General features: G+C 47.2%; 2 pseudogenes; both read right to left on the reverse strand.

The window, feature by feature from the left end:
* Positions 1 to 3208: 3208 nt before the first annotated feature.
* Positions 3209 to 5611, reverse strand: LOC140607117 (leukocyte immunoglobulin-like receptor subfamily A member 6; annotated as a pseudogene).
* Positions 5612 to 13099: 7488 nt separating this feature from the next.
* On the reverse strand, positions 13100 to 13979 carry LOC140607166 (leukocyte immunoglobulin-like receptor subfamily A member 4; annotated as a pseudogene).
* Between the last annotated feature and the right edge of the window lie 248 nt (positions 13980 to 14227).

The raw sequence follows: 14227 nt of genomic DNA on the forward strand, positions 1-14227 counted from the left end.
ATGCAATCCCTATCAAAATACCATGAACTTTTTTCAGAGAGTTGGAACAAATCATCTTAAGATTTGTGTGGAATCAGAAAAAACCCCGAATAGCCAGGGGAATATTAAAAAAGAAACCAGAGTAGGAGGCATCACAATGCCGGATTTCAGGTTGTACTACAAAGCTGCGGTCATCAAGACAGTGTGGTACTGGCACAAAAACAGACACATAGATCAATGGAACAGAAAAGAGAATACAGAAATGGGCCCTCAACTCAATGGTCAACTAATATTCGAGAAAGCAGGAAAGACTACCCACTGGAAAAAGGACAGTCTCTTCAATAAACGGTGCTAGGAAAATTGGACAGCCACGTGCAGAAGAGTGAAACTAGACCATTCTCTTCCACCATACACAAAGATAAACTCAGAATGGATGAAAGACCAAAATGTGAGACAAGAATCCATCAAAATCCTGGAGGAGAACACAGGCAACACCCTTTTTGAACTTGGACACAGCAACTTCTTGCAAGATACATCTATGAAGGCAAGGGAAGCAAAACCAAAAATGAACTATTGGACTTAATCAAAATAAAAAGCTTCTGTACAGCAAAAGAAACAGTCAACAAAACTAAAAGACAACCTATGGAACAGGAGAAGATATTTGCAAATCAGATAAAGGGCTAGTATCCAAGATCTAGAAAGAACTTAAGAAACTCAACAGTGAAGAAACAAACAATCCAATCATGAAATGGGCAAAAGACATGAACAGAAGTGTCACAGAAGATGACATAAACATGTCCAACAAGCACATGGAAAATGTTCTGCATCACTTGCCATCAGGGAAATGCAAATCAAAACCACACTGAGATACCACCTCACACCAGTGAGAATGGGGAAAATTAACAAGACTAGAAACAGCAAATGTTGAAGAGAATGCAGAGAAAGGGGAACCCTCTTGCACTGTTGGTGGGAATGTGACCTGGTACAGCCACTGGAAAACTGTGGAGTTTCCTCAAAGAGTTAAAAATAGATCTTCCCTATGACCCAGCAATTGTACTGCTGGGGATTTACCCCAAAGATACAGATGCAACGAAAGGCCGGGACACCTGCACCCCGATGTTTATAGCAGCAATGTCCACGATAGCCAAACTGTGGAAGGAGCCTCAGTGTCTGTCGAAAGATGAATGGATAAGGAAGATGTGGTCTGTGTATACAATGGAATATTACCCAGAGATTAGAAACGACAAATACTCACCATTTGCTTCGAATTATATGGTCTCATTCATTTGGGGAATATAAAAAATAGTGAAAGGGAATAAAGGGGAAAGGAGAAAGAAATGAGTGGGAAATATCAGAAAGGGAGACAGAAAATGAGAGACTCCTAACTCTGGGAAACGAACTAGGGGTGGTAGAAAGGGAGGTGGGAGGGGGGTAGGGGTGACTGGGTGATGGGCACTGAGGTGGGCGCTTGATGGGATGAGCACTTGGTGTTATTTTATATGTTGGCAAATTGAACACCAATAAAAAATAAATTCATATAAAAATAATAAAATATAATAAAAATAGAAATGACAAATACCCACCATTTTCTTCAACGTGGATGGAACTGGAGGGTATTATGCTGAGTGAAATAAGTCAATCGGAAAAGGACAAACAATATATGGTCTCATTCATTTGGGGAATATAAGAAATAGTGAAAGGGAATAAAGGGGAAAGGAGAGAAAATGACTGGGAAATATCAGAGAGGGTGAGAGAACATGAGAGACACCTAACTCTGGGAAATGAACAAGTGGTGGTGGAAAGGGAGGTGGGTGGGAGGTTGGGGTGACTGGGTGACGGGCACTGAGGTGGGCACTTGTCTGGATGAAAACTGGGTGATATGCTGTATGCTGGCAAATTGAATTCCAAGGTGTTATTCTATATATTGGCAAATTGAACACCTATAAAAAATAAATTTATTAAAAAAATAAAATAAATAAAAATAAAAATAAATAAACTCAACAACAAAGAAACAAACTATCCAGTCATGAAATGGGCAAGAGACATGAACAGAAATCTCACGGAGGAAGACATAGACATGGCCAACAGGCACATGGGAATATGCTCCGCATCACACTGTGAATGAGGTAGTGATGCCATTTAACTGAGTGTGTACTGTGTTCCAGGCACCTACTGGGCTATGTGCAGTCACCTCTGACTCTGACTATGATCAGGAAGCAGGAGATTGCTGCTCCTCCCACCCACTCCACAGATGAGAAACTGAGGCACAGAGAGGTCAATCACATGTCTCATCTTGTCGAGTTTAGAAGTGGCAGGGCTAGGTTTGGAACCACAGATGAGGGTTCCCTGACCTCTGTCCCCTGTGGAGTCACCACTTGGGGCTCTGGGCTCCTCATCTGGGGGTGGGACCTGTCCCAGCATCTTCATCCTGAGGGAGGGTCCTTCCAGATCATTTTTCTCCTGAATGCTCCCATCCATTATCCTCCCTTCATTCCTCCTACAATGTCAGTCACTGCTGCAAAGGGACAGGCACCCCCATAGAATCTGACTTGAGTGGCTTCCCCATGAGTTCTCCTCTCCCAGGAGGTCAGAGCCATGATCAGAACTGAGGAGAAATCTAATCTGGGCCAGGACTCTCACCTTTATACTTGGGAAAACTGAGGCCCACACAGGAGAGTGGCATATCCAAGCAAGGTCATGTAGGGGTGCATGAAGTAAGAGTGTAACCCAGCCTCTGCTCCCCATGACCCACCCACCACCTCCTGACAGAGACCCTCACTTACCCTCAGTGTCTCCTGGGATCAGGAGAGGGTGAGAGGAGAGCCTGCAGGTCTCACCACTGTACCAGCTCCCCCACTCCCAGCTGGGTCTCCACCCGTCCCTCTGCCATGACAGCACAGCCTCCTCCACCAACCCAGTGCCTCTGGAGCCCAGTTATCCCCGTATCATCTCCGAGAGACTTGAAGAAGAGCCCCTGGACAGATACCCCTGTGACTCACCAGCTGTTGGGCTGGACATTGTGGGTAGAGGTCTGGGGTCTCCAGAGGATGCTGGACCTTCCTTAGACCCTATCTTTGCTTACACTCCTCTTCCTCATGTGACCTGGGATCCCCAAGGCCCTCCTCCTCCTCCACCTGGAGAAACCTGGTGATGGAGGCAAGGAAAGGGGCATGGGTGGGAGGGCAGTATGAGGGGTGGACCCCTCTGGTGAAGCTCCCTCAGAATCCCTCTACCATCCCAGCCTGGCGTTCTTGTGGGCACAGGGCCCTGAGGACAAAGTTGGCACAAGGAAGGGACAGGGACAGGGGACCAGGAACTTCACAGGGACACTGGGCTATGACAACAGGTACAGGGAGGTGTTGAGTGAGCCATAGCACCTGTAGGTCCCCCCATGGGATGAGGTCACAGGACTCAAGGAGAATTCAGCCATACAGCCCAGCTCGGTACTTTGATCTAAGATGCAGAGGGGGATCAGCTGCCCCCCTCCTTGGACAGTAGGAAAGTGTCCACAGAGCTCAGTGACAAAAGGGTCACATTCTCTCCTGGGGCCACCATAGGTCCTGGCTGCACCCAGAGGGAGGGTGTGTAGGGGAGCTGTCCTAGAGAGAGGAAGGGCCCTTGTTGTGATCTGAGTCTGTCTGTGTCCTCTGAGTCTCTCCCATCCCCATCCCCTGTCTCTCTCTCTCTGTCTCTCCTTCCCTGGGGACCCCACATCCCTGGTTGACACCATCACCTGGGGCTCCCCTGTCAGGGCCCTGTGAAAGTCTGGGGTCCTGCCTGCACCCGTGACCCTTCGCCTGTGATTAGGATGTCCAAGGGGTTATTGGGGCCCATCACTGGGAGGAGAGGTTGTGTCCACCTTAGCATGTGTACCGGCCCCCATGGAAGGATCTCACTGGGCCCAGAGGGACATCTGCCCCAGATAGCCCAGCCTGAAGCTGCCGGCCATGATGCTGAAGAAGGTCACGTGCCCTTCCTTGGATAGAGCAAATCTGTCATACTGGACATCAGAAAGACACTGGAGGGTCAATCTCTGTCCAGAGGTCACAAAAGGGCCCTCCTGGGTCAGGAGCAAGGGCTTCCATGACACACTGGGGAGAAGATCAGCCATGGGTTGTAGGGGCTGATTCTTCCCAAACTTCCATTTGCCTGTCCTGACCCCAGGTCTCACTCTCTCTCACTCTCTCTGACCCTGGGGACCTGTGAGTCCTGGTGGTCCCCTCTCCCAACCCTCTCATCTGATGATCCCCTAGGAGCAGAGATCCCTTTACCTGTCTTTTGCTTCAAACTATGGATGGTAAAAAATCAGACTTTCTCACCTGAGACAAGCAGCTCCAGGGGGCCACTGGGGACTGACCACACGTGGGGTGTGTGGCTGTAATAACCATAGCATCTGAACTTCCAGGTGAGGCTGGGGGCTACCTGAACCACAGGTAATAGGGCCTGGACCCCCCCAATGGGGGCTCCCTGGGAGTCTAGGGTCCAGGAGGGCTGGCCTTCTACTTCCTTTATCAGGATGAACCTGTGGAATCCTGTCCATTACCACACTGGAGAGTCACGTCCCCTCCTGAGGGCACGACAGGGCTGGGCAGGGCTGAGAGGCTGGGTTTGCCATGCAATCCTAGATGAGGGGGAGGGGCTGTGTTAAATGGGATTCAGATTGCTCCACATGATCCCCAGAACTGGGCTGTGAGGGAGACACCCGGGAACCAGACCCTCTTCCTGAGGGCAGAGCCTGGGGCTGGGCCCTGTGTGGGCTCGCACCTGTCACCACCAGCTCCAGGGGCTCACTGGGCTCTGACCAGTCAGTGGTGCTTTCATAGTAACAGTGATACCGTCCTGCATATACACCTGTAATGTGTGTGATGGAGAACTTGTCCTTGTCCTTGGACTCCAGTGCCTTCTGTCAGTCCCAGGTTCCTGAGTGTCCCTCTTTATGGAGGTGGCACTCCTGGGCCTTCAGGCTCCCCTTACAACAGATGGTTGCAGGTGTCTTCAAGGGGATCACAGAGCCTGGCTTAGTCCAGATGGTGGGTGTGGGGAGGGTCCCTGGAAGGAAACAGGCTGGGTCACAAGACCCTCCCCACCTTCAGTTCCCAGCTCAGCCCCAAACCCCCAGGTGCCCCGCCTCTGTCAGCCCAGAGCTGTTGATCTTCAGCCCCTGCCGGTGGGTGGTCCCTGTCCCCAGTAAGGAGGTGGGAGTGGGACCATGGGGACAGACTCACCTATCTATACTCAGGTCCTGGAGCCCACACTCAGTCCTGGAAGAAGGTCTCTGTGAGAGGTTTACCCTGTATCCTGAGTGGAACCCCTTCTGCCTGTGAGCCTCCTAGGCCTGGGATCTCTGACAGACCAGGGCCTGGCTGTGGGGTGGGTCCTTCCCAGACTAGGGCATCCCCTTCTCTCATCAAATCCCACCTAGACAGAACTGGGCTGTGAGGGTGCAGTCATGGTGTTTCCTGTCTCTGGATCAACTGTGCCAATGGTAGGATTTTAAAACCCACAGGACAGGCCTACTCACAGGGTGTGGCCTCTTGGAAGCTGTTCCTCCTTTCATGTGGTTGTTCTGTCGGCAGGATGTGACAACAGGAAGGGTAACAATCTCCCCCAGAGCTCTTGCTCTGGTGTCCATGTTGGTGCAGGAGGTGGTCCCCAAGGAGTTTTAGATGTCCTGTCCAGCCGAGGAGACCACAGCATGTCCCCTCATGGGTCCTATGAGTTCCCCTCATGGGTCTCATGACCCAGAACCTCCCCTATGGAGTCTTCTTCATCCTCAGCACAACCCTGGGGTCCTCACCATAGACGGGATCCCCAGGGGATCCAGATATGCTGAAGGGGACGTGGGTTCCAGCTGTGCTGTGGAGCTCATGTCAGTTCAGATAGATGTGTGACATCTCTGTTCACCTCAGATAGAGGTCACCATAGCAATAAGACTTGAGGATAAATACAGGCAAAGAGGAAGGGAAACACAGCCCCTCTCCTGGCTCAGGAGCATGGGCTTTCTTTCTGTCACAGCCTCCTTGGACTTCTCTATTTTCTTCTGATGCTGTGCACACCCCTTTCCTGAGAACACACCAGTGAGTTCTTCCCAGCTCATTGGTGACTTAGGTTCCTGGGGTAAAGCCATCCTTGCCATCCTGGGGTTCTTCCTGAAAGTTGTAGGGGGCAATATGTGGGTGACTGCTCTGATTTGGGGAAGAAAGCTGATGCTCAGGTAAATACTACACCAGCGTCCACTACCTGGAGACCTTGAGCAGAGTGATCTGGTCTGTAGTGTGCTTTCTGTATCCCACTCCTCGGGGGGGGGGGGTAGAACATGAGTGTAATTAAGCATTGTTAGTCTCCTGACCTGATTAAGAGGGTTGTGGTTGGGACAAGAGAGGTCCCTGGGTCTGATCCAGTGATGCACCCCCTTGAGAGACCCCATGTGCCCCTAAAGGTGAAAAATGCTATTTATACTATTTCTGAAATTGTTGGCAAAAGCCAATGCAGGAAAGTGAAAGGAACCTTTATAGAATTGAGAGGGACCACAACAGAAACAGAGGTCAACCTAAGTGAACATCAGTGCCTGGGTTCAAGCCTGGGATAGTCAAATTTGATTTCTGCTCTGCTTGGCCAGGAGAAGTGGCCAGGTCCTCATGGGCAGGAAGGGCATCCAGACTCTGGGTGACTCTGGAAGCTGTGAGACCCCACCAACATGTGTGGTATGGGCACTGGCATGTCTCTGCCCACTGACCCAGCCCAGAAGGCAGAACTGAGCCTTGTCCCCTCTGTGTGTATGTGGAAAGTTTCAATCCAGTGGATGTTCCCATGGGGGTCTCTGCATGTGTGAGTGTGGGACTCCTATGGAGGCCATCCCTGCTCCTATGCTAAGTTGAGAGAGTAGTTGTCATGGGACAGTGCGACTGGGACCATCCACCTCTCCCATCCTGAGCTTCAACACAGCCCTGGGAGCAACTGTCTCTGGAACCCAGGTATGTGGGAGGTGAGGGTTCAAAAGGAATGGACATCAGAGACTGACCACAAAATGATAAGGAGTGCTGTGGAAAACTGTGCAGAATCATCAATCATAGCCCAGAGCATGGAACAGCAGGAATATGGGAAAGTCATCTTATGTTAGCATGTGAAATATCTGAAAAGGTGGAGAAGAAATTAAATGTTTGAAGCCACAACAGAAGTTAAGTTATGGAAGAAAATAAAAATCTTAACATGAATTATTCACAAACTCTGGAGGTAAAGAATAAAAACATGATGGAACAGAAGGAAATTCATCCCTCCGTCCATGAGAAGATGCAACTGAAGAGTAGAACATGAAATTGGAATACAGTGCTGAGCAGAAAATATCATTCTTAATGGGAAAATACGGAGAGCCTTTCCCCTAAGATCAGAAACATGACAGGGATGTCCACTCTCACCACTGCTATTCAACATAGTACTAGAAGTCCTAGCCTCAGCAATCAGACAACATAAAGAAATAAAAGGCATTCAAATTGGCAAAGAAACCAAACTCTCCCTCTTCACAGATGACATGATACTGTACCTAGAAAACCCAAAAGACTCCACCCCAAAATTGCTAGAACTCATACAGCAATTCAGCAATGTGGCAGGATACAAAATCAATGCCCAGAAATCGGTGGCATTTCTATACACTAACAATGAGACTGAAAAAAGAGAAATTAAGGAGTCAATCCCATTCACAATTGCACCCAAAAGCATAAGATACCTAGGAATAAACCTAACCAAAGAGGTAAAGGATCTATACCCTAAAAACTACAGAACACTTCTGAAAGAAATTGAGGAAGACACAAAGAGATGGAGAAATATTCCATGCTCATGGACTGGAAGAATTAATGTTGTGAAAATGTCAATGCTACCCAGGACAATTTACATATTTAATGCAATACCTATCAAAATATCATGGACTTTCTTCAGACAGTTGGAACAAATCATCTTAAGATTTGTGTGGAATCAGAAAAGACCCCGAATAGCCAGGGGAGTTTTAAAAAAGAAAACCATATCTGGGGGCATCACAATGCCAGATTTCAGGTTGTACTACAAAGCTGTGGTCATCAAGACACTGTGGTACTGGCACAAAAACAGACACATAGATCAATGGAACAGAATAGAGAACCCAGAAGTGGACCCTGAACTTTATGGTCAACTAATATTCGATAAAGGAGGAAAGACTATCCATTGGAAGAAAGACAGTCTCTTCAATAAATGGTGCTGGGAAAATTGGACATCCACATGCAGAAAAATGAAACTAGACCACTCTCTTTCACCATACACAAAGATAAACTCAAAATGGATGAAAGATCTAAATGTGAGACAAGATTCCATCAAAACCCTAGAGGAGAACACAGGCAACAACCCTTTTGAACTCGGCCACAGTAACTTCTTGCAAGATACATCCACGAAGGCAAAAGAAACAAAAGCAAAAATGAACTATTGGGACTTCATCAAGATAAGAAGCTTTTGCAGAGCAAAGGATACAGTCAACAAAACTAAAAGACAACCTACAGAACGGGAGAAGATATTTGCAAATGACATATCAGACAATGGGCTAGTTTCCAAGATCTATAAAGAACTTATTAAACTCAACAGCAAAGAAACAAACAATCCAATCATGAAATGGGCAAAAGACATGAACAGAAATCCCACAGAGGAAGACATAGACATGGCCAACATGCACATGAGAAAATGCTCTGCATCACTTTCCATCAGGGAAATACAAATCAAAACCACAATGCGATACCACCTCACACCGGTGAGAATGGGGAAAATTAACAAGACAGGAAACAACAGGATGAGCACTGGGTGTTAAAGTATATGTTGGCAAATCGAACTCCAATAAAAATAATAATAATAAAAAAGACAGGAAACAGCAAATGTTGGGGAGGCTGTGGAGAAAGGGGAACCCTCTTGCACTGTTGGTGGGAATGTGAACTGGTGCAGCCACTCTGGAAATCTATGTGGAGGTTCCTCAAAGAGTTAAAGGTAGATCTGCCCTTCAACCCAGCAAATGCACTGCTGGGGATTTACCCCAAAGATACAGATGCAGTGACACCTGCACCCTAATATTTATAGCAGCAATGTCCACAATAGCCAAACTGTGTAAGGAGCCTCGGTGTCCATCGAAAGATGAATGGATAAAGAAGATACGGTATATGTATACAGTGGAATATTCCTCAGCCATTAGAAACGACAAATACCCACCATTTGCTTCGACATGGATGGAACTGGAGGGTATTATGCTGAGTGAAATAAGTCAATCAGAGAAGGACAAACATTATATGGTCTCATTCATTTGGGGAATATAAAAAATAGTGAAAGGAAATAAAGGGGAAAGGAGAAAAAATGAGTGGGAAATATCAGAAAGGGAGACAGAACATGAAAGACTCCTAACTCTGGGAAACGAACTAGGGGTGGTGGAAGGGGAGGTGGGCGGGGGGTGGGGGTGACTGGGTGATGGGCACTGAGGGGGGCACTTGACGGGATGAGCACTGGGTGTTGTTCTATATGTTGGCAAATTGAACACCAATAAAAAAATAAATTTAGAAAAAAAAAACAAAAAAAAAAGAAGTAAAAAATATAAATTGAAAAAATCAAAATAGCAAAAACAAAAAAAGTAAATGAAAAAACAAAATATGAACCAAACCTAACTTTAAGCATTCATACAAATAGTCTAAGTAATTTTAGCTTCTACAATTCTGAAAATACGAATGAACAGTGCATATTATGCTGTTGGGTTAGCATCCAAATGTTTCAGGTTTTTTTTTCTTTTTTGTTTTTTGGGGTTTTTTTTTTTTTTGTATTTTTTTATTGGAGTTCGATTTGCCAACATCTAGTTTAACACCCAGTGCTCATACATCAAGTGCCCCCGTCAGTGCCCGTCACCCAGTCACCCCATCCCCCGTCCACCTCCCCTTCCACTACCCATTGTTCTTTTCCCAGGGTTAGGAGTCTCTCATGTTTTGTCACCATCTCTGATTTTTCCCACTCTTTTTTTCTTCTTTACCCTACAATCCCTTTCACTATTTTTTATATTACATGCAGGAGCCTGATGTGGGACTGAATCCTGGGACTCCAGTATCACACTCTGGGCTAAAGGCAGATACTCAACCACTGAGCCACCCAGGCGTCCCTTGCATCCAAATGTTTGAAATAGGAAGTCTTTGTGAAGAGCCTCACATGGTTATAAATCAAAGAGAGAGAAAAAAAAAAAAGGTTGTCAAGAGACATACATCTTCCCAGAAAAGAACACATTTTTAATAAAACCTAATGAAACATGAAAATGGATTGAAATGGATAGATAAATGGTTTCACTTATATGGGGAATGTAAAAAAGGCGGTTTAGGGATCCCTGGGTGGTGCAGCGGTTTGGTGCCTGCCTTTGGCCCAGGGCGCGATCCTGAAGACCCAGGATCGAGTCCCATGTCAGGCTCCCTGCGTGGAGCCTGCTTCTCCCTCTGTCTATGTCTCTGCCTCTCTCTCTCTCTCTCTGTGTGACTATCACAAATAAATAAAATTAAAAAAAAAAAAAAAAAGGCGGTTTAGCGCTGCCTTCAGCCCAGGTTGTGATCCTGGAGACCCGGGATGAGTCCCATGTCAGGCTCCCAGCATGGAGTCTGCTTCTCCCTCTGTCTGTGTCTCTGTCTCTGTCTCTCTTTCAAGAATAAATAAATATGGGATCCCTGGGTGGCGCAGCGGTTTGGCGCCTGCCTTTGGCCCAGGGCGCGATCCTGGAGACCCGGGATCGAATCCCACATCGGGCTTCCGGTGCATGGAGCCTGCTTCTCCCTCTGCCTATGTCTCTGCCTCTCTCTCTTTCTCTCTCTGTGACTATCATAAATAAATAAAAATTAAAAAAAAAGAATAAATAAATGAAATCTTTATTTAAAAAAAAGGAGATTTTTGATGAGCTTGCTTAAAAATAAAATAGTTTTTGGGTGTAAATCAAGCTGTTTCCCTGAGGTGAAGCATGAGGATATTTTCCTGTGTCCTTTGATGTTAAAAATAGGTGTGCATCTGGGAAATAAACAGAAATTTATGTGTGTTCATGGTTATGATAATATGTAGTAGCATATGAGAAACAGTTGAAAGGGAGAGTGTATAGTGAGTTCACAGCACATGAACTATGCCCAGCTGAGAGCTCTCTTAGGCATATTGACTCTTATTCAGACACAGCAAAAGCAGTCCTAAGGGGGAAATACATCGCAATACAAGCATCCATTCAAAAACTGGAAAGAACTCAAATACAAAAGCTAACCTTACACATAAAGGAGCTAGAGAAAAAACAGCAGATTGACCCCACACCCAGCAGAAGAAGAGAATTAATTAAAATTCGAGCAGAACTCAACGAAATCGAGACCAGAAGAACTGTGGAACAGATCAACAGAACCAGGAGTTGGTTCTTTGAAAGAATTAATAAGATAGATAAACCATTAGCCAGCCTTATTAAAAAGAAGAGAGAGGAGACTCAAATTAATAAAATCATGAATGAGAAAGGAGAGATCACTACCAACACCAAGGAAATACAAACGATTTTAAAAACATATTATGAACAGCTATACGCCAATAAATTAGGCAATCTAGAAGAAATGGACGCATTCCTGGAAAGCCACAAACTACCAAAACTGGAACAGGAAGAAATAGAAAACCTGAACAGGCCAATAACCAGGGAGGAAATTGAAGCAGTCATCAAAAACCTCCCAAGACACAAAAGTCCAGGGCCAGATGGTTTTCCAGGGGAATTCTATCAAACGTTTAAAGAAGAAATCATACCTATTCTCCTAAAGCTGTTTGGAAAGATAGAAAGAGATGGAGTACTTCCAAATTCGTTCTATGAGGCCAGCATCACCTTAATTCCAAAACCAGACAAAGACCCCACCAAAAAGGAGAATCATAGACCAATATCCCTGATGAACATGGATGCAAAAATTCTCAACAAGATACTAGCCAATAGGATTCAACAGCACATTAAGAAAAGTATTCACCACGACCAAGTAGGATTTATCCCCGGGGCACAAGGCTGGTTCAACACTCGTAAAACAATCAATGTGATTCATCATATCAGCAAGAGAAAAACCAAGAACCATATGATCCTCTCATTAGATGCAGAGAAAGCATTTGACAAAATACAGCATCCATTCCTGATCAAAACTCTTCAGAGTGTAGGGATAGAGGGAACTTTCCTCGACATCTTAAAAGCCATCTACGAAAAGCCCACAGCAAATATCATTCTCAATGGGGAAGCACTGGGAGCCTTTCCCCTAAGATCGGGAACAAGATAGGGATGTCCACTCTCACCACTGCTATTCAACATAGTATTGGAAGTCCCAGACACTTTTGAATATGCTTTTAAAGTAGGTGAAGCAGTTCTTCAGACAGGCTAAGAATTGACATCACTTTTATGAATAAAGTTAAAGGCTTTGAAGTTCACAGAAGTGATGAATCACTGAATTTTATACCAGAAGCAAATATAGCACTATCTGTATGTTAACCAACTAACACAGGAGGAGGATGAATGTTTCTGAATCTGGTGTCCCTGTCACATGAGTTACATCTGTCATCAGATGTGTGTGCAGGTGTCACTCTAGAAGGTGTGAGAAGCAGGCACAGGGATGCTGGACAAGCTTCCACACACAATGCAGAGTGCACACCAAGTTCACAGGGACTCAGGGTACAGCAACCCTGGAGACTCCCGTGAGCCAGGCACGGCCCATCCTCAGGCTCAGGTAGGCACCAAGGAGCATGGGGGCCCCAGGGGGCACAGGGGGCAGCAGAGCAGTGTACACAGGTGGGGAGGCTTCTCTCCAGGAGAGTGTCCTATGGGGCTACACCCACAGGTTAGGCTCTGATATAGAGGCAGCAGGAGAGGAGTGGGAGGTCTCTACCTATTCATGGTTGTCCTCACCTACCCACCCCTCAAGTAGCCCCCTACTCCTTACCTCTGTTGAGACTGCAGGATGGGGGACCCCAGGTGGAGGCTGTGGCTCGTTCCATCCTCTCTTGGGCTGGACCCTTCTCTGTGGAGCCCCCCAATGCCACTACATTTTTTACTGTCTCAGGCTTTCCTGAGATGTGGGACCTGAGCTGGTGGAGCTCAGACAGGACAGGGTCAGGGCTCCTCACCTGAGACTAGGAGCTCCAGGGGGTCACTGGAGTGTGACAAGAGGTAGGGGGAGGTGTTGGATGAGCCATAACACCTGTAGGTCCCTCTCTGGGCTGAAGTCACAGGACTCGGGGAGAATTCAGCCTGGTACTGCCCAGCGCATTACTTTAATGTAAGACACGGATGGGGGGTATCGGCTGCTCCCTCCTTGGACAAAAGGATAGTGTGCACAGAAATCCATGACTGACACAGCAGGGTCACATTCTCTCCTGGGGCCACTGAGGGTCCTGGCTGCATCCAGAGGGAGGGTATGTGAGGAGCTGTCCTAGAAAGAGGAAGGGTTGGTGTGGGGTGATCCAGCCCTTGATCTGACCTGAGTCTGTGTCCTCTGAGTCTCTCCCATCCCCATCCCCTGTCTCTCTCCCTAGTCTTGGTTGGCCATCACCTTCTAGGGTCCCCTATCAGGGACCTGTGCAGAATCTGGGGTTCTGCCTGCACCCATGGCCCCTAACCTGTGACCAGGATGACCTGAGGTTCACTGAGGGCTGACCACTGGGAGGAGAGGTGTGTCCACCATAGCATGTGTACCAGCCTCCATGGAGGGTGTCACAGGGCCCGGGGGGATATCTGCCCTAGAAAGCCCAGCCTGTGGCTGTCAGCCATGACACTGGAGAAGGTTCTGTGCCCCCCTCTTGGACAGAGTGAATCTGTCATAGCTGACATCGGAGAGACACTGGAGAGTCAGGTTCTGTCCAGAGGTCACAATAGGGCCCTGCTGGGTCAGCAGGTAGGGCTTTCGTGCTAAACCTGGGAGAAGACCAGCCCAGATTCCAAGGGCTGATTCTCCCCAAACTTCCCTTCTCCCATTCTGATTTCTGGGTCTCATGTTCCTCACCCTCTGTGTCTCTGACCTGTGAGCCCCCACGGTCCCCTCATCCTATCCTCTCATCTGTGGGTCCCCTGGGAGCAAGACCCCAGTAACCTGTCTAGTTCCTGAAACCATGGATGGGACAAAAAACAGCTGCTGATCTCCATGCCTCCTGCCTGGTGGGTGGTCCTGATCCCAGTGAGGAGGTGAGATGGGGACCCCTGGGGACAGAATCACCTGTCTATACTCAGGTCCTGGAGCCCACA

Source organism: Canis lupus, chromosome 1, assembly GCF_048164855.1.
Source record: "Canis lupus baileyi chromosome 1, mCanLup2.hap1, whole genome shotgun sequence".
Classification (NCBI taxonomy): domain Eukaryota; kingdom Metazoa; phylum Chordata; class Mammalia; order Carnivora; family Canidae; genus Canis; species Canis lupus.